At 43.7% G+C, this 18,625-nt stretch overlaps 1 protein-coding gene and 1 pseudogene across 3 annotated transcripts in view; one reads left to right on the top strand and one right to left on the bottom strand.

The window, feature by feature from the left end:
* Stard13 (StAR related lipid transfer domain containing 13) overlaps positions 1-18,625 on the top strand; it is a 161,054-nt gene that overhangs the window by 5,384 nt on the left and 137,045 nt on the right. The window lies entirely within an intron of this gene.
* LOC114631404 lies at positions 13,777-14,321 on the bottom strand (annotated as a pseudogene). Its single transcript, XR_003712953.1, has one exon. The product of XR_003712953.1 is annotated as a ubiquitin-40S ribosomal protein S27a pseudogene (transcript).

The raw sequence follows: 18,625 nt of genomic DNA, 5'->3' as shown, positions 1-18,625 counted from the left end.
GAGCATAGAGGGCCATGCCTGTGAGCATAGAGGGCCACACATGTGAGCATAGAGGGCCACGCATGTGAGCATAGAGGGCCACACATGTGAGCATAGAGGGCCACACATGTGAGCATAGAGGGCCATGCCTGTGAACATAGAGGGCCACATGTGTGAGCATAAAGACCATGTTCCCATAGCTGCAGGTTGCTGCTCTGAGTTGCTGATTCCAAAATCAATTCAAGCAGTTCTCCAGTCTGTATTCTGTGGCAGTACTTTAAGGAAGCGGAGACTCATTTTCTCATCTTTTCCATCCCCCTTCAACTGTACTTTATTTCTTAGTAAAATTCATGACTAGTTAGGGACTGGGTCTTAAAAAGTGACAGTCCTCATTTTTATGGATTACTTGACTATGGGCAGAGATAGAAGCACAGGCTGTCACCCCAGCCCCCCAAATCAACATCAGAACTCCTAGCAAATGACAGTCAGTTGATGAGCCAAAACAACTGAGCTTGTGAAGAGCAAATGACAAGTGACCCTCAGAAAATCTCCCCTACAAAGGGGAAGGCGTGAGTGGGACTTTAACAGAAATGGCATTACCAGGATATTCTGTCTCTGTGTTTAGTTATGAGAATACAACAAAATATATACCAAGAAGACAAAGCTAACCACAAATTACATACCAGATATTTGAACAAAATAAAGATCACATTAAAAATTACTTGACATTTCCACGGGGGCAGTTGAAACATGAGTTGGATGTGGAGAAAGGTATCTTATGTTAGTTTGGGATAGCTTGTAGAAGAAAATACAACTCAGTAAGATCATAAGACCAAAAAAAATACAGTGGAAAGAAAAATTGTTATTTTGTAAGATAAAATAAAAAAGCGTTATTACACAGAAGTACAAAATATACAAGGCCCTAAATAGTTATTCAAAATGGTCCACAAATTGGACTTCAGCTTTACGTACCTAAGAAAGGAAAAAAGAAAAAAAAATCACAATTGAGGGAGGGTGTTCACATCCATAAGCTTCTTATGAGGCTTGATGTTTGAAAGAATTTCTCCAAAAACTCTGAGAACAATCTCCCACACTGATCTCATAAGAAGCCATGATGGATGCTGTGTCCGGCTACTACCATAGTGGTTCCAACAGTATCATTTATGTTCTTTAATCTTCTATTTTGTGTGTGTCTTGTCTGCATGTTTGTTTGTGAATCACACGTCTATCTGGTGCCTATGGAGGTCAGGAGAGGGCACTGTGTCCTGGAGTCGTGGATTACTGTGAGCCGCTTCTCCAGCCCCCCATTTACTAATCATACCTAGCTCCGCAAGTTATAACTCAGTAAAAGCGTCTGGAGAGGGGTGAATGGGTGTGAAAGAGTCAGGCACAGTCTTCTGACAATATAAACCAGCACCGAGACCATGTACAAGCCATGCTCCCAGGTCTGCACTGGAGGGCAGGAATCCCAGTAGATGAGTATTCCAGCGGGAAATACTTCTGAGGTTAAGTAACTTGGGAAATGATGCATCTTCTTTCCTTTCTTGAATATTCACACGCCATGAAGGCGCAGAGCAACTCTGCTGCAGGAAGCACGTAAAGTCTGTGCTTTTAAACTGCTACTCTGTCATGAAACCACGGTCCACAAGACACCAGAGAGTGGCGTCTTCCAAAGCCAAGGCTCCTCAGGACTGGATAGAAAGTGCTGACTGAGGAAAGTGTGTGGCCTGTGGTTTGTTCAGATAACTCACTTTGTATTTCTGGTGTGCATCAGGCAGTACCTAGTTAGACATCATATTTTTGGAGGGGTGACACTGCAAATTTTCTGTCTTAAAAAATGGCTGATACCACATCTTTATAAATTTTTAATTAATCTTTTTTCATGTAGTATATTTTGATAATATTCCTTGCCTTCCCTAAACTCCTCCTAGGCCTTCTCCCACCTCTCCCTAGCCACCCCTCAACTTCATTTTCTTTCTTTAAAACAATCAAAACAGGGGGAAGAGAAATAAGGTCAAAACAGACAAATAGAGAAAGAAGACAAAAGAGAATTCAACTGGGTAGAGGCAAGCTGATCATCTTTTTATTTTTTTTTTAATTAAAGCAATAAAATGATTCTATTCTGAGAGGACAGCTCCTGCTCATATGTTGAACAGAAAATTGTGGATGTGTTTGAGCAGAGTAATTAATTACCACAACAGTATAACTAGTCCCAGAGAAGTCTAAAACCTAAGTACAGGTGAGCTGGACCCAGGGGAAGGCTGCTTCCTGGCTCTGAGATGATCTAACCTGTGGTCTTGGATGAGCTCTGAGGTGGATCTGGCGCTTCTGAAGCTAACTGAAGACGTTCTAGGGCTGCCTGGAAGTGGAGTTCTCACCCACAGGGAAGTGGGATACCCTTCAGTGGCATCGAACTCTCCCTGGCTCTAGGTGGTGACTCACGGAAGCCTGGGTACTGGTGGATGACACCTGTCACCTTCGTGCTCCAGAAACCTCTTTGGTAGCGTTGAATGGATAGTGTCAGGCCCTTCCTGATCTCAAGGAGACAAAAGTACTCTCAGTACAGTGGGAGAAAGGGATCTGGACAGAATGTAGGTAACTTTGGTTAGTAAAAGTCTGTTGAACTGAGGTTATCAGTTACTTGTAAATTCCCAGGAAGCTTCCAGATACATTCTTAATATATTTTCCTCTGCTGGCAAAGACATAACATTTGAACATTTCCATGATGCACAGTTTTTTTTTTCCAAACAGAAATGTTCGCACCAATGTTCAAAGAGACAAATTCTCTCTCTCTCTCTCTCTCTCTCTCTCTCTCTCTCTCTCTCTCTCTCTCTCTCTCCCCCTCCCTCCTTCCCTCCCTCTCTCTGTCTCTCTGTGTCTCTGTCTGTCTCTGTCTGTCTCTCTGTCTCTCTCTCTCTCTCTCTCTCTCTCTCTCTCTCATTTGTATCTAAAGGAATTTAAGAAAGAACATCAGGCGAAAAACAACCTTAAAGTTACAGAATATACTACTGATATCAGATGAAGAAAATCAATGGAGTGAATCCAAAATATCGGGCTGTACCGACAAGTGATTCCTCCTAAGGTATAGGAGTACATTTTAAAAGACTCTTACAGTGACAGAGCTGACTAAAATATAAATGACTGGTGTTACTCTGCCTGTCAAGCAGTCTGATGACCACTAGAGTAAATTAGTATAGCCAGGGATCGGTCAGTTACCACATACCTGACTCACGTTACAACTTTCCCCTTCTGGGTTAATTTTGAAAAACCATACATATGGATGGTAAGAGCCTTTGATTATTATTCAGTCTCTGTAAGTGAATAGTTATTCTTCACCTAAATTTGATTCACAAACTAATACACTGAGGAAAGTTTGTATGGTGATAAAGTCATAGTTTCCTCTTAGAGTTCTACTATCATGAAATTTCTTACAATATTTTAAGTTGTGAAAGATTCAAGGGAAGACTGAATAACCTAGCGCTGGTTTTTCAAATGGATCCATCCAAGCAAAACTGGCATTCTTTTCTATTTTCTTTCATGTCTATGGGCATGTTGCCTGCTTTTATGTATTTGTACTATGTGTGTGCCATACCAGTAGAGACCAGAAGGCTTTGGATCCCCTGGGACTGGAGTTGCAGATGGTTGTGAGCCATGTGGGTGCTGAGAAGAGAACCCAGATCCACTACACGAGCAGCCAGTGTTCTTGACCACTGAGCCATCTCTCCAGACTCCAAACCGGAGTCCTTAAAAGAGAAATAAAAGGAACCCACCCAACACTCTGGAGGATACAGAATACTTCCTATTAAATGTATTTCTCAAAATAGACAATGAAATCCCTTCCAAAGCCCTTGTCAACAGGACCTTTGTAAATAGTATGTTGTGATTCTCCTATTCGTGGCCATCGAACTGCCTCCTTGCCTGCCCTTGGTGTCCTGTGAGTAGTCCTTGGTGTCTTGTGGGTAGTCCTTGGTGGGTAGAGGGCCTGTGAACCTCCTTTCTGGCAAACTCATTCACCTGCGGTGCTTCCAGGTCTGCGGTCTGTGGCAGACAAAGCTGCTTAGATGTGTTTATGGCTGGCTTCCTAGAAGAAGGCTGGGTAAACCTTGGCAGGAAGGCAGGGGAGTCAGCCATACAGGATGTCCTGAAGATGCTTTCAAAGGCTTTGCTCTCAGAAGAGCTCCTCTGTTGCTCTCCCATACATTCAACGTAAATTCCCAAACTTTTTGGAACCTGCAGTCCAGGAGCCAGAGGCCTTTTGGGTTATGTTCCTTGAGTCGAATCTCTCATCCTAAGTCTCTCCAGCATGACCTTGATTTCAGGTGGGCAGAGTGAAGTTCCTGACTACAGCTGAGTTATTAAAAGGGCTAAGTGAAGGAATATAACTAACCATTGAGTATAGTGCCTGATGCATACTAGATGTCTGATATAAAAACATATGTACTGAACATCCATGGACATAAGAACTGTCAAGTTGTGGTCAAAGAGCATGCCGTGTTTACTACAGTAGTCATGCATGTCATATTTGTGTGTGTCTTCAAAAAGTATCTGTCCCAATTTTTGAGATATAAAACAAGGATTTTAGATCTTTCCTTCCTTCCTTCCTTCCTTCCTTCCTTCCTTCCTTTCTTTCTTTCTTTCTTTCTTTCTCTTCCTTCCTTTCTTTACTTGCTTTCATTCTTTCTTTCTTTTTCTTTTTGAACTACAGCAAAACCCATTACCCCTACCAATTGTAATTTTCTTTGATTAGTATTGATTCTCTCCTGTGCTCCGAACAGGCCTGAAATGATTAGCGCAAGCCACTAACAGCAAAGGCTGTGGGCCTCTTGGGTTGTAACAGAGCTATTATTTGATTCAAAGTGTCCCTGACTCTTGACATCACATGGTGATAACTCTGAGGCTGGCAGAGGACAGGAAGCCTCAGGAATGGCGCTGTGGCAGAGAGGAGGACTGAGGGGTAAGCAGTGGGAGGAGAGAAGTCAGGTCAAGGCCTGGTGGGATGAGTCATTCATCGGTAACAGCAAGATGCTGTGCATGGGACATCTGGTGGACACATCTTCTTTAATAAAGATCTTTTAATCCATTACCACTGATGGCCCTCCAGAGCATAGAGTGTCTGCAGTAGGAAGCTCACTTAACCTGGACAAGGGATGGTGTAAGTCACCTGAGTCTTCTGGATCTAAATTCCGTCTTCCACAAATCAAGCTGTAAACAGATCCCTCTGTAACTAACTGCTGTTGTAACTGCACATGGCTTAGTACCAAGTAAGTCATATAGACTTACAGAACGTGTTGATGCTCCTAACAGGCTGTTTTCATTGGAGGATGGGCAGGGAGGCCGCTGTAACTAAATACCACAGACTAGGCCACTTAGACACTAGAAATGTGTCCTCTCACCGTTCTGGAGTCTAGAAATTTGTGAGCAAAGTGCTGGAAACGTTGACATCTTCTAGGGTCTCTTAGTTTCTAGATGAGCGTCTCTGACCTTGATCCCCGTAACATCATCCCCGTGTGTGTCTGTATTCTAATCTTGTCTAAGACAGCAGTCAGATTGGATCAGTCTACCTCTGCTATCTTGTCTTATGTTTACTATCTCTTCCGTCTCCAGTTATAGTCATACTCCAAGGTACTGGGGCTTAGGACATCAGCATACAAACTTAAGGGAGACACAACATAAGAAACATAAATGAATCTGTGTGCTAAAGCCAAGGCCCCATCCCCAAAGAGATGTCATCGTGTATATGTAACTATCGAATCTGAGACACTTCTGGTCCTAAGTATTTCCAGTAAAGGCCACTCAGTCGGTACCTACCCCACCCCACTCTGGCTTTCAGACGAGAATCCTGAGAACAGTGACTGTAAGTTGAAGGACAGTGGATGGAAGAATAGATCTCAAACACTTAGCCGACTCCTTCGGTCCAAATTAGTGAGATTTCTTGGGCTGATATGAACTCTCAGGTTTAATTTTACAGGAACTTTCCAACTCCGAATGTTCATGTAAAGAAATACCTAGGAAAGAATGTGTAAAAATGTGCGTAAGCTTTGCTTTTTTTTTTTTTTTTTTTTTTGCTTTTTAAATTCTATAGGCTAGCAGGGAGGGCATAGGTCTCAGAGTGGCATCATCTTACGTAGGCATCATTGCTCTCAGTTGTCCCCATGCCCTTTGTCCTCAGCTCTGTCCCCTTCCCATGCCCAGTTGTTTCCCTCCTCTTCTCACTTAGGTCCCCCTTCTGCTGTCAGATCACACGTATTCCATTGTCCTGTCTGTGTCTTGCCTTCCTGAAGGTCTTATACCCTTCGTCCATGAACTACCCTGTAGTTTCATCTCACATACATGCAAACACATGTGCACGCATATGTGCACACATATACACACATAATATACTCACACATGTACACATATATATATACACATGCATCTACACACACATACACACATGCACACTCAGTCCTATGCACACACATACACACACACACTGTCTCACATACACACATACATACATATGCTGTCTTAGTCAGTTTCTATTGCTGTGCTAAAACACCATGACTAAAGCAATCTGGGGAGGAAAGGGTTTATTCAACTTATACTTTCCCATCACAGTCATCTAAGGAAGTCAAGACAGGAACTCAAGCAGGGCAGGAACCTGGAGGCAGGAGCTGATGCAGAGGCCATGGAGAGGTGCTGCTTACTGGCTTGTTATTCATGACTTGCTCAGGCTGTTTTCTTATAGAACCCTAGACCACCAGCCCAAGGATGTTCCCATCCACAATGGTCTGGGCCCTCCCTCATTAATCACTAGAAAATAACTGACACGCACACCTATAGCCCCATTCTTATGAAAGCTTTTTTTTTTTTTAAATTGAGGCTCCATCCTTTGAAATGACGTTAGCTTGTGTCAAGTTGACACAAAACCAGCACACAGGCACACATGCACATACTCAAACATATGGATACTTTTAAATCCAAGTACCACCTATAAGGGAAAACATGGTTTTTCCTGATTCTGGCTTATTTTGCTAAATTGTAGTGATTTTTCAATTTCATCCATTTTTCTTGCAAATGTCACAATTTCATCTCTTTTTTGTAGCTGAATAAAAGCCCATTGTGTATGCACATTCTGTTTTCAGTGTTCACTCGTTCACTTTTTAGTGGCTATCTAGCTAGTTTTCTTTCTTCAAGGCTGTTTTGAGTAGTGCAGGAATAAGCATGGATGTGAAGGGTCTCAGTTATATGCTGACTTTGAGTCCTTTCGCATGTGACCATGCCGAGGTCATGGAGGGGTGCTGTTTACTGGCTTGTCCCCATCCACTATGGTCTGGGCCCATCCTCATTAATCACTAATTAATTTTTTATTGGTGACAGCCGTTCATTCTCACTGGGCTTAGATGGAATCTCAGCACAGTTCTAGTTTATGTGTCTCTGGTGGTTGAGGATATTGAATATTTTTCAAGTATTCATTGGCCATTCATATCTCTTTTTAAGAACTGTTATTCAGTTCACCAGCTCATCTATTGACTGGAGGATGGTTTAGGGCTCTTCCTGTATAATTTTTGCAGTTCTTTCCAAACCCTCAATATTGATCCCCTGTTCAATGTGTAGCCAGAAGAGACTTATGCCCAGTTGACAAATTAAAAACTAAGCTCTCTGTTTGCCATGCTAATTCTAATAAGTTTTCTAAAGATTTTAATAGCTCATTTCTCTTAAGAGCATCATCCCTATTCATTGGAAAATATTCTTTACATTCATTGAATTCTTCAGCTAAGAAAGATGAAACAGGAATATGATATTTGTTGTGATTTATTCTTAGAAGTAGATTTATTGACATTTTTGACAGACACACTGTACAAAAGCTTCTGCTTCATTGATTTTCTTTTATAAAAAATGTATACTTTTAATCCCCTCTAGATAGATATTCCTAAGGACAGAAAATCAGAATGTACAGCCTTCTGCATTCATTATGACATAATGTTAATTTTGAATCTTATAAAACTTTGTTTTATAGGATGCGATATTTGACATCTATGTATGGCATATAATGAACCTGGAAGGGTATGCAGCATCCTCTTAGGCGCTTGACAGTTGGAGGAACAATTCTAAGCTCATTGTCTCATTGAATACGTACCTGTGTGAATTTGTACACGTATGAATACATCCAGGTGTGACTTGGTTCCACCATCACTGATTAGGAAGCCTTGCTCCCTACAACCTGTTTTTGTGAGACATGAAAAACCATGAATAAGTCCTCCTAGTTTCTGAAGGCTAGGGAGTCACGGAGCCTCCAGGTCAGCACCAGCTTGTTTTGTCCCTGTTCTAGAACTCGGTGTGTGATGTCTTCAGCAACAGGCTCACATCACTAAGCTCTTGAGAGTAACCAGTAGCATTGGTGATAACCTGTAATGTTTGGGGACATCACTGACCAGCAATCCCCAAAGAAGTAACTGACTCCCTGGTCTTTTTTTTTACTTGTTAGCCTGTGGTGTCTAAGAGGAGCACTGTTGCCCTGTTACAAGTTTAAATGTTCCTAATCTCATTTCCCCCAAATCATTGCTTTGCAAGTGGAATCCTGTAGCACAGAAAAGCATACTTCCATGAATGGTTCTGTGGCGCACCGATATAAACTCACCTGATAGAATAAGGGCGCCTGGCAGCAGGTAGCTGCAGTGGTCAAACATTAACTAACTAAGACAAGAAATTGTTTCAGAGTCCACATTTACCTCCTCCCCTGCCTTCAGGTCCCCAGTTGCGTTTTGCCTGAGGCTTTTCTGTTTCTGTTTCCTTCACATGAGCCTTCTTCCTGTCACTCTGATCCGAATATTGTTGGTTACCTTTTCAGAGCCTGCTCTGGACACTGAAGCTCATTAATGCCAAGAATGACATAGGGTGCAGACAAGGTCCTTTCAGCTCACTGACTCTTCCTTAGTCTGCTTGAGCCTTGCGGGTGGACCCATAGCCTTGGGGTGAGCCCTGCTTCACACTCCCATGACGTCATAGCATCATGAGTCCCACATGGAGAGGCAAGTGGTCTGCACAGTTTGCTAACAACGTATACACAAAGATGGAAACATTTAGTCTTTATATTTTGCATCATACATCTTAAGCTTTGGAGTATTTGTCATTTCTAAACATAGCAACAGTAGTTGTAAAACTGCCTTTCTAGAGCCTTCCCTGGGATAATCTACCAACTAACTGTCTTCAAGGAATGTAGTGTGGTTGGATATGGTCCTTCTATTGTGTTTTCATTAAGACCTGAGTTTACCCATCTGGAAAATAAGCAAGATCGAGCCTCATGCCTTTCTTAGGTGAATAAACAAAGGCTCCAGAGTGTCGAATGAACTTTCCTGATGCCCCACAGCCAGTGAGTGCTGGAGCTATGCTCTGCACTCAAGTCTGGGTGAGCTAAGAGCCCGTGTTGCTCACCACTGAGATCCTCATCCTCCTTCTAATTATAGGTAGACATTGTTTACTTGGACCCAAAGATGCTTTGAGTGTTTATTCTTTGTCACTATAGACACAGTTGGCCCTTCCTTGCCCCCTTCCCCCAATTGCTGGAGAACATGATTCAGCTACAACCAGCTTGTGACCACCCTATACTAACACCCTCTTTCTGCCCTCCCAGTGCCCTCTCAGAGCTGGCTGCTCTTTATCAAGAACTCTGCGTCCAAAGTAAATGTCAGGGCAGCAGGATTTCTTGCCAGAGGCTGGATAGTGTGGTTAGGTAGGCCCTGGCCCAAGAAGAGGGAAAAGAAAAATTTCCTCTACTCTTAGCCGAACCTCCCACTTTTTACCCTTCAGAATGTTTGCTGCCTTAGAAAGTACCCGGTGGAGAGCCCAGCCTCCCCGACACTTCCCCAGGGGCTCCCAAGCTGAGACTCATGTGCCCTCACAGTGAGTCTTTTCAGACTGGAGCTGATCACATGGGACTTGAATTGAGCCTGTGCTGGTCTGGGGACAGCAGGTCTCAAAATCTGCAGCTCTATAACGCTGAGAAAGAGTGAGTTAAAAGAGGGTTCTGATTTACAGAAAGAAGCTCTTGTGTGGAGGGTTGTTGTCCCCCTGCACATTGGACAACTCCCGACGTTAGGCCAGAATAGTCCCAGTTGTAGCTGCTGAACAGTAGCTCGTCAGAAGAAACGTTCAGTGCTCGTGCCAACTTTGGCTGTTTTGAGAAATTTTGCCAGAAGCAAAACAGGATCAAAAATAATAAACAGATCTCCTCCCTTGCCGCCCCACCGCTGTTTACATGAGGAGACTGGTAAGCTGGCTGTGCCACAGAGCGCTCAGGGGACGGGATTTTTTTAAGCAGACAAGGTTAAATTCAAGGAGTGCTCACTTGTCCAGTTGAGATTGTTCCAGACTCGTCAAGGTTCTAAAGAGACAGACAGCACTAAGGAATGTCTGTCTTCCAAACACTAGTTACCTGTAGTCGGCAAGCATCCATGGGGTAGAGAACCCAGGAAAGGTGTGAGCCTTGAGGAGGATGGCTGTGTTTTAGGAGTAATGATTCCACCAGTGAGGCAAGCTCAAGGAGGCAGGAGGCCTGGCTTCTAGGATACCTCTGCCCTAGGGAGGAGTCCCAAATGCTTTCATTTCATGACCCGCCCAGTGTGTTTGGGGGATGGGGGAAGCAGTGTTGTTAATCAGAAGAGCAGCCCCTGGCTACCAGCAGTATTACTGAGGGGGAAGATGAACGAAAAATTAACTGAAATGAATGTGTGCTACTCCAGCTCTCAATTGGCTCTCGGGTAGGGTCTCTGCTATAGGGATGACTGGATGTACCCAAACATCGGAGCCCCGGAGAGCATGGCTCCATTCTTTGCTGTTCTGGGTTAAGCACAAAATTTGCTTTTCTTCCAAAAACCAACGATTCACAGCACTCCCCAAGGACCTGGGAAGAATGTGCCACTCCAGCACTGGTTTGTTTTAAATTGGTTCCTGAGTCATTCTCCTAATTCTCAGCTTCCTTTAAAATTGTTTTATAGGCTTGATGTACGATGAGTAACTGTCTCTCTCACTGAGGTCACTGCGAATTCTAATTCCCCCCTCGTTTCTCATGAGCTCTGAAGGGTCATGGACATCATTTGGTACTTTCACTTGACTAAGCATTGTTTCATCCTTCATGAACAATTTCCTGTAACCTTTTAAAGTGGGAGATATTGTGTCACAGTGTGAGGGACCTTGACAGGACAACATAAATGGTAGACTTTGGGGTTTATGGAAGGCCAGCTTATTGCCCATGGCAAAGATTTTGTGTAGAATGATAGCCAGCCATGACCAGGGATGCTGGGAGGACTTCAGGCACGTTCTCAGATCATAGCTGCTTGTAGGACTTTGGGGGTAGGGGGGAGGCTGGAATCATACTGCCCAGATGGTTTGATGCTTCAGACTCTCCTTCCAGCTTGAATCTTATGAGAGAAGAGTAGAAGACAGCAAACACGCAGAGTGTAGACGCGTCTCATCATGTGCTCTGTTTCAGTATCCGTTTTATTCTGTTTGCTTTAACTATCTGTGTGCCTGTCCAGGCTGGATTTCAGGAGACAGTCGCTACTTAGCAAGACTCAAATGTGGTCTTTGGAAAGTGCTGCGGTCCCTCTGGTTATGGTTTGGAAAGGCTGTGTAGCTTGGATTCAGTGGTGGGAACTGGAGGGAGAGCGTGAATGAAGACCTAAGGGGTCTGTTTGGTGGAGGAACACCTAAGCCCATGGCTTGCCACACTGTTTCCTTCACCGGAACCCTGGGACTTCACTGACCTCAACCCTGCATGAGGATAGCATCTAGCCATGTCCATGTTTACACCCACATAAATACAAGACGCCATTGTTTCCCAACAGCCTTTGTCTTAATGGAACAATTTTTTTCCTTCCTAGCTAGATCTGCCTGGTGCATAACCATTTAAATACATTAGCACGTTTGTGATTGATGTTAGCAGTTTGCCCTGTGTGCTATGTAGACTTCAGAGCCTTGATTTAACATGCAGCACCGAGAAGCTGAGTGGTTTCTGAAATTTTTCATTTGTAGGTAATACATGTTAGTTAAGGCCACCAGCCTTGGGTTCAAATCCAAGTCTTAGTGCTTCCTAAAGTGATCTTGAGTACTTCCCATGATCCCTGCAAACTTGTTTCCTAAATTACATAGAATATTAATGATGGCCACTCCATGCAGTCATAAGAATGAAGTATTCCCATATACACAGCCTGCACACACATGGATGTTCACTGTATAAAGAAAAAAAGTATAACACTAACAGTAAGCTACAAGGTCCATTCTGCTGTGGATTAGCCACTTACAGGGTGGATCAGAAGCCAGCTTGTTCATAACTACATGTAGTAGAACTCCAGGCCACAGTCATAGGAGACCTAAAGTTAACCCATGTGAAATACCCTCAGAGGAAGGAAAGCCATATAGAACAACTTAGAAATTACACTTTTAAGCAAGGAGTTTCCTAGTGAAGTGGATTCAGTTTCTGAAAGTGTATAGCAGTCAAACTACAGCTGAAATAGGCATTATTTTTATACTTCAACAAGGCAAGTACATAGCTGAACTTTACCTCTGGCATGAATACAACAGAGGAATACTTAACGTTAGGCAATGGTTCATAGATCCAACCTAGCTTCCGCCAATAAGCACTGGCCCCTTAAAATACTTATCTGGTGGGTTTAGAACTCTAGTTCCACTTCGTAGGATCAGCCCAAGGGGAAGAATATCCCACCTACCGGAGCCCACTCTCAAGTTTGCAGCTGAAAGACAAGAGAATGCCTGGCTAGCATTGACAACATATCTTCAAAGCCTAGAATCCCCCTTGGCTTCTTTTCAAAGGCGGCCTTTTAAGTCTTGTGTGTTTACCAAGTTCTGCTAAACTCAAAACATTGACTATCTATGTTGTAACCCACTCTTACTGGCTTACCAAGAAATGAAGTGTGTTTATTGTCTTTTCATTTTTGTATAGGGTACACAGTCAGTCACTCACTCCAAAAGGTTTATAAACTGCCTACTTTGAGCCAAGTGCCTTGTTGTGTAACAACACGTCATCCACACCACAGTTTAGTGAATGAACCTGGAAAAGGTTTCATGTCATTTTCCCCAGTGTTGGAGATGGATGGTCACGGAGAGAGAGTTCCCAGTTCTGCTTTCAATGGTTCATTTGTTGCTCTCGCATTGCTGTGTGTTTTGTTGTTATATTTCTTCACCTTCCACCCATTTTGCAGAAAGTATCCGTGCTGGCATTGCTGGAGGACATGGAAAGATCGATGCTTTCCAGCTCTAAAGAAAGCTCTCAGGTTACAGCTTGAGAAGATTGTGTCCCATTCATTAGCCATGTGTCTTTCTTAGAATCTAGGTAAATGGGCTCCAATCCAGAAAGATGGACTGCCCCCACTTCTTTGAGCAGCATATTGTCCTTGAAGACTCTGAGTCCACCCTGTTTAGAGAGCTCACCTCCGTGCAGACACCATTGCGTCTGTATCCCTCCTGGAAGGGTTAGGATAGAACAGTGGCAAACTTCTCATGAAATCCATTTTAGTCATCTCAGTGATGAACACAAACGTCCAAAGGTACTACCTCTTAGCACTAAACATAATAGTTTCCTATATCATATGTACTGTTGGAGTGTGTATTAATCTTCATCACTGTAACCAAATAACTAACAGAAACAACTTCGTGAAAGAACAGTTGACTTGGGCTCCATGTTTTGGGGCTTGTTGTAAAGGGAGAATGTCTGTTGTAAAAAAATGTTTCATCTCAATCTGGGGTTTCTACCTTGCCTTTGACTATTCAGTTCCCAGATAAAAGACACACACAATCTTTTTTTTTTCAGTTCCTTCTTTTTATTAACTCATACACAACTACTTGTCTTCTGGTTTGTTGAAGCAGTAAGTCAGACAACACTTGCCACAGTAATGCCTGTCAAAGTGGCTACCCATGAAAACTCCAGCACCACATTCATCAGAAGGACACTCTCGACGAAGTCGGCTGATTTTGCCATTTTCATCCACCTTATAATATTTCAGCACAGCCAACTTAACCTTCTTCCTCTTATGCTTATTCTTCTTGGGAGTGGTGTAAGACTTCTTCCTTTTCTTAGCACCACCACGAAGTCTTAACACAAGATGAAGGGTAGACTCCTTTTGAATGTTGTAGTCAGACAAAGTATGGCCATCTTCCAGCTGCTTACCAGCAAAGATCAACCTCTGCTGATCAGGAGGAATTCCGTCCTTATCCTGGATCTTGGCCTTTACATTTTCTATAGTGTCCGAGGGTTCAACCTCGAGCGTGATGGTCTTCCCCGTAAGGGTCTTCACAAAAATCTGCATCGTGGCTGCAGTTCCACCAACGATGGCGGATTGGAAAGGAAGAGCCTAGCGTGGAGGACGGGGTCTCACACACAATCTTTATATTTAGAATAAGCCTTACACAGCACAAGAGCTGAGAAGATATATATATATATCCTTTATGCTATTATAATCTATTTCCTATCTATAACCCCAAGTTATTACTATGTTTCATCTGGGCTGCTTTTAACTCCAATTGGCCAGCCCTCAGGGCCATGTTTTCATGACTCACCTACCCCATGGTGGTATCTCCTTCATCTTCACCTTCTCTCTTCTCCTGGTTCTCCTCCTATCCCCCAAGCCCAGGAACCTGAAAACCTGCCTATATCTCTCCTATCAAGCTATTGGCTGTCAGCATCTTTATTCACCAATCAGAAATAACTTTGGAGCAAGGTTGCATAACTCCCTTGGGTCTATATGCAGCCTCTCTCATCTCTGGGGCAACCAGGTACTTGGGGGCCTGCACTTAGCATTATAATACACAGCAAAAGACCAAACCTCAATAAATGTCATGGTGTCTGGAGCTTGTAGCCAAGGAATGTTGTTCAGCTCACAACAAGACAGGAACAGGGAAGGACAGGAATGGCCTAGAGATAACGTGCTCCAGGGACCTTCACACAGTGACCTATTTCCTCCAGCTAGGGTCTACCTTTTATGTTCCTAGAACATCTTAAAATAGCCTCACCACCAGAGAACAAGCATTTCATACTTGGGCCTGCAAAGCCTATTTCATATTCAACACTAAGTATCTTAGAAAACACTTGACCAGAGTTAACTGTGTACAAGATGCTGACTGGTGCCATGTATGATGCAATAGCCATATAAACAGGATTACTGCTCTCAAGGAGATTGCCCCCAAGTGAGATAAGACATGTAAGCTGTCCCGAGTACAGACAATTCATGGGTGGGTATGGTTCATGATGACTAATGGGATAACACAACAGGCATTGTTGAGGTAGAAATGTCCACAGTCACCAAGGCGGAGAGGTAAAGAGGAAAGGTCACTGGGCTGAGCTTCGGGAAATAGCTGTGCTGCCACTGGTCAAAGATCACGGGGAGTACCCAAAGTGGGACAGCAGAATGAGCCAGAATGTATGGTTTGAATAGAATTTGGACTGTAGGCTAAATTCAGTGCACTATACATAATGAGGCTGGATGGGCTACCATGAGTCCATAAGGAAGAACAATTAAAACGGTTTGAATACACAAGAAGGAAGACTTTCATTTAGAAAGATGGATTCAAGAACACAGAAATGACATGGCCAGGTTAATGACTGGGCATGTATCTGATAAGGTCCTGTCTAAGCATGGTGTCTTAGTTAGGGTTTCCATTACTGTGAAGAGACACTATGACCAAGGCAACTCTTTATAAGGGACAATATTTAATTCAGGCTGGCTTATAGTTTCAGAAGGTCAGTCCATTATCATCATGGCAAGAAGCATGCCAGTCTCCAGGCAGATATGGTGCTGGAGAAGGAGCTGAGAGTTCTACATCTTAATCTGCAGGCAGCCAGAAAGAGACTCTTCTGCACTGGATGAAGCTTGAGCTCTAGGTACCTGCAAAAGCCCGCCTACACAGTGATGCACTTCCTCCAACAAGGCTACACCTCCTAATAGTATCCCATGGGCCAAGCATATTCAAACCACCACACATGGCAAATAAGTATCTCATTTAATCCACCTCATACTATGTTCAATGGATAGCCTCATTGGAAATTAAGAAACTGAGGCCCCCAGAAAGGAAGTTCAAGTAATGTGTTAAGTTAAACTTAAACAACCAGCAAACCCAAGAGTTGACCTGGTTTGTCTGACCAAAGCCTGTGTTCCTCCATTACGTATGGCCATTGTCATCATCGCTCGTGTTGATCTGCTACTCCTCCCCCCAAATATCATAAGAAACATGAATCTTAATTGTGCCCATAAAGAGGCAATAAATAGGGGCTGGAGAGGTGATGCCAGCAGTTAAGAACAGTTGCTCTTCTAGAGGGCCTGGGTTCAATTCCCAGCATCCACAAGATGGCTTACAACTACAGCTTCAGGGGATGTGATGTCCTCCCCTGACCTCCACGGGTACTTCATGTACACAGGGTATGCACATACATGCAAGCAAACAACTCCCATGCAAGAACTAAATTTAAATAAATCTAAGGGTGTATATGTGACTAAACTAAAACACCAGCTAAATTGACCCAACTCATCTGAAATACCTGAGAACCGTAAGATCAATCTGTAAATACATCAGTGAGCAAATGTCCCCATAGGAGCCCGCTCTCAGTTACTGATTTGCAAAGAGTTAGTCAGCATTTTGGGAAGAAAGAATATCACATGCGAACTCTTTCAGAAGTCGTTTCAAGATGTTTAAATATTTTATGAAGTATGAAATTACACATATTAGCCTCCAGCAAGCTGCCCTGCTGATACAGAATAAAAAAATACTCACACAGGATTTTTATAAGAGCTGCTAATATGAAGTTTTACTGCTCTAACTGAATTTTAATCTGTATTTTGAAACTAGCTGCAGGTTAAATCCAAATTAAATGAGATGAGTGAAGAGGCTGGGGGGGGGGCAGAGTTTGTGTGCTTCAGGGGAGAGGAAGGCACATTAGAGAATGTGGAAGGCTCAGTTAACACGCAGAAAACACAGAATTACCCATGATGCACTTCTGCCTCTCCAACGCACATGTTACCATTTTCTCAACATACTCCAGACTCTTTACTCTTGTTTTGAAAGCAGTTTGTCACCACTTCCCTCAAGCACAGGCTGTCTTTAATCTTTCTTTAAGACAGGTCTGTCTTCAGAGTGGCAGAAGCTGGGGAAGGCTAGGGGGCTCTGCTGAATCAGACGATGACTCCCCCCTTAGACAGGTCACAGCCACACTCACTCTCTCAGTTGGAAGAGCTACAGGCCATTGTGGGTGGTACTGTAGAGCAGGGTGCTCCTGGCCCAGTAACTGAGGCCAAGCTCCCAGACCTTAATCCAGGGAGTATTTTTCTCAAGACCCACACTTAGCATTCTTCTCTGTGTTCAACGATTGGCAAATGAAATTCATTCTTTCCTGTTGTCAAATTGCTTGGTCCTTGAGAAACACCAAAGAAACCACACCCTCTCCACCTCCTGTGTATGAAAAAAGACCTCTAGCTACCCCAAGGTGGACTGTATGAGCAGGTGTAGTGGTGAGCTGATTCCAGATCAGGCAGGTTCCCTGGCAACGGATTTCAGGAGCAACCATGGGATGTCCAGCTATACAAGAAGCCACTCTGAACTTCATAGTATTAAACAACCAACCGTGTTATTAAGCTCAAGGATTCAGTGAATCAGAATTGGAAGAGATTGGCCCATGACTGGTCTTTCCTCCACAAGATCTGTTTGCTGACAGTGGAGCTGAAGAGAAGGCCCCAGGATCTTCTGAAGCCTCCCTCCCTCCCTCCCTCCCTCCCACCCTCCCTCCCAACACAGGCAATGAAAGCACCTATCCTTCAGCACTGCTGTAGGAGCTGCTGCTGCCTGGCATGTGCCCTGACTGACTGCTTCATCTTCTCCCTGCTGGGAGTACCTTCAGGAGTGAACCACTGAAAAACATACGATCTGGCGCTGGGAGTTCCATAAGTCATTTTTATTGTATCCTAGTTGTCAACATGAGAGTAAACAACACTTTCCCCTAGTAAAGGAAGGTGACACCTGGATCTTCCCTCCGTCCCGTCCCCCATACACACACACTCCATGCTGAAAGGGTCAGAGAAATCTGTGGGTGGATGGTATACCCTTCTTGTTTGTAGCCCTACTTTTGCAATTTTAGCTGTTCCCAGTCAACTGTGATCCGAAAGTATTAAACAGAAAATCCCAGAAACAAATGCTTCAAACATTTTAAAGAGAGACACATGTTAATGCCTGTACTACACATGTAACAATTGTGCGTCTCAGCCTTCCTGTGGGACTCCTAACTGCAGGAGCAGGGGCTGTCTCTGACTCTGTTGCCTGCCCTGGGATCCCTTTCTCTTAACTGTGTGGCCTTGTCTAGCCACAATAGGAAAAGATGCCTCTAGTCCCACTGCATCTTGACACGCCGAGGCGGATTGATATCTGTGGTAGGGGGCTGATCTTTTCTGAGAGGAAAGGGAGGACTGGGGAATGGGGAAGGGGAGGTGAGAAGGAAAGTCTGGGAGAAAAGGAGGGGAGGGGAAGTTGCAATTGGGATGTAAGGTAAGTTAGTTAGTTAGTTAATTAAGTAATTAATTGTAAATCCCGTGCTGTCCTGCTCTGTCCTCTCTGGGACTTGCTGTAGTGTCTCCATGGCCCCACCTGTTAAGTCACCGAGTGGGTGTCT

This window comes from Grammomys surdaster, unplaced genomic scaffold (assembly GCF_004785775.1).
Source record: "Grammomys surdaster isolate TR1022 unplaced genomic scaffold, NIH_TR_1.0 362, whole genome shotgun sequence".
NCBI classification, from domain to species: Eukaryota; Metazoa; Chordata; class Mammalia; order Rodentia; family Muridae; genus Grammomys; species Grammomys surdaster.
The sequence above is the reverse complement of the archived record's forward strand: the minus strand, read 5'-3'. Positions and strand labels throughout refer to the sequence as shown.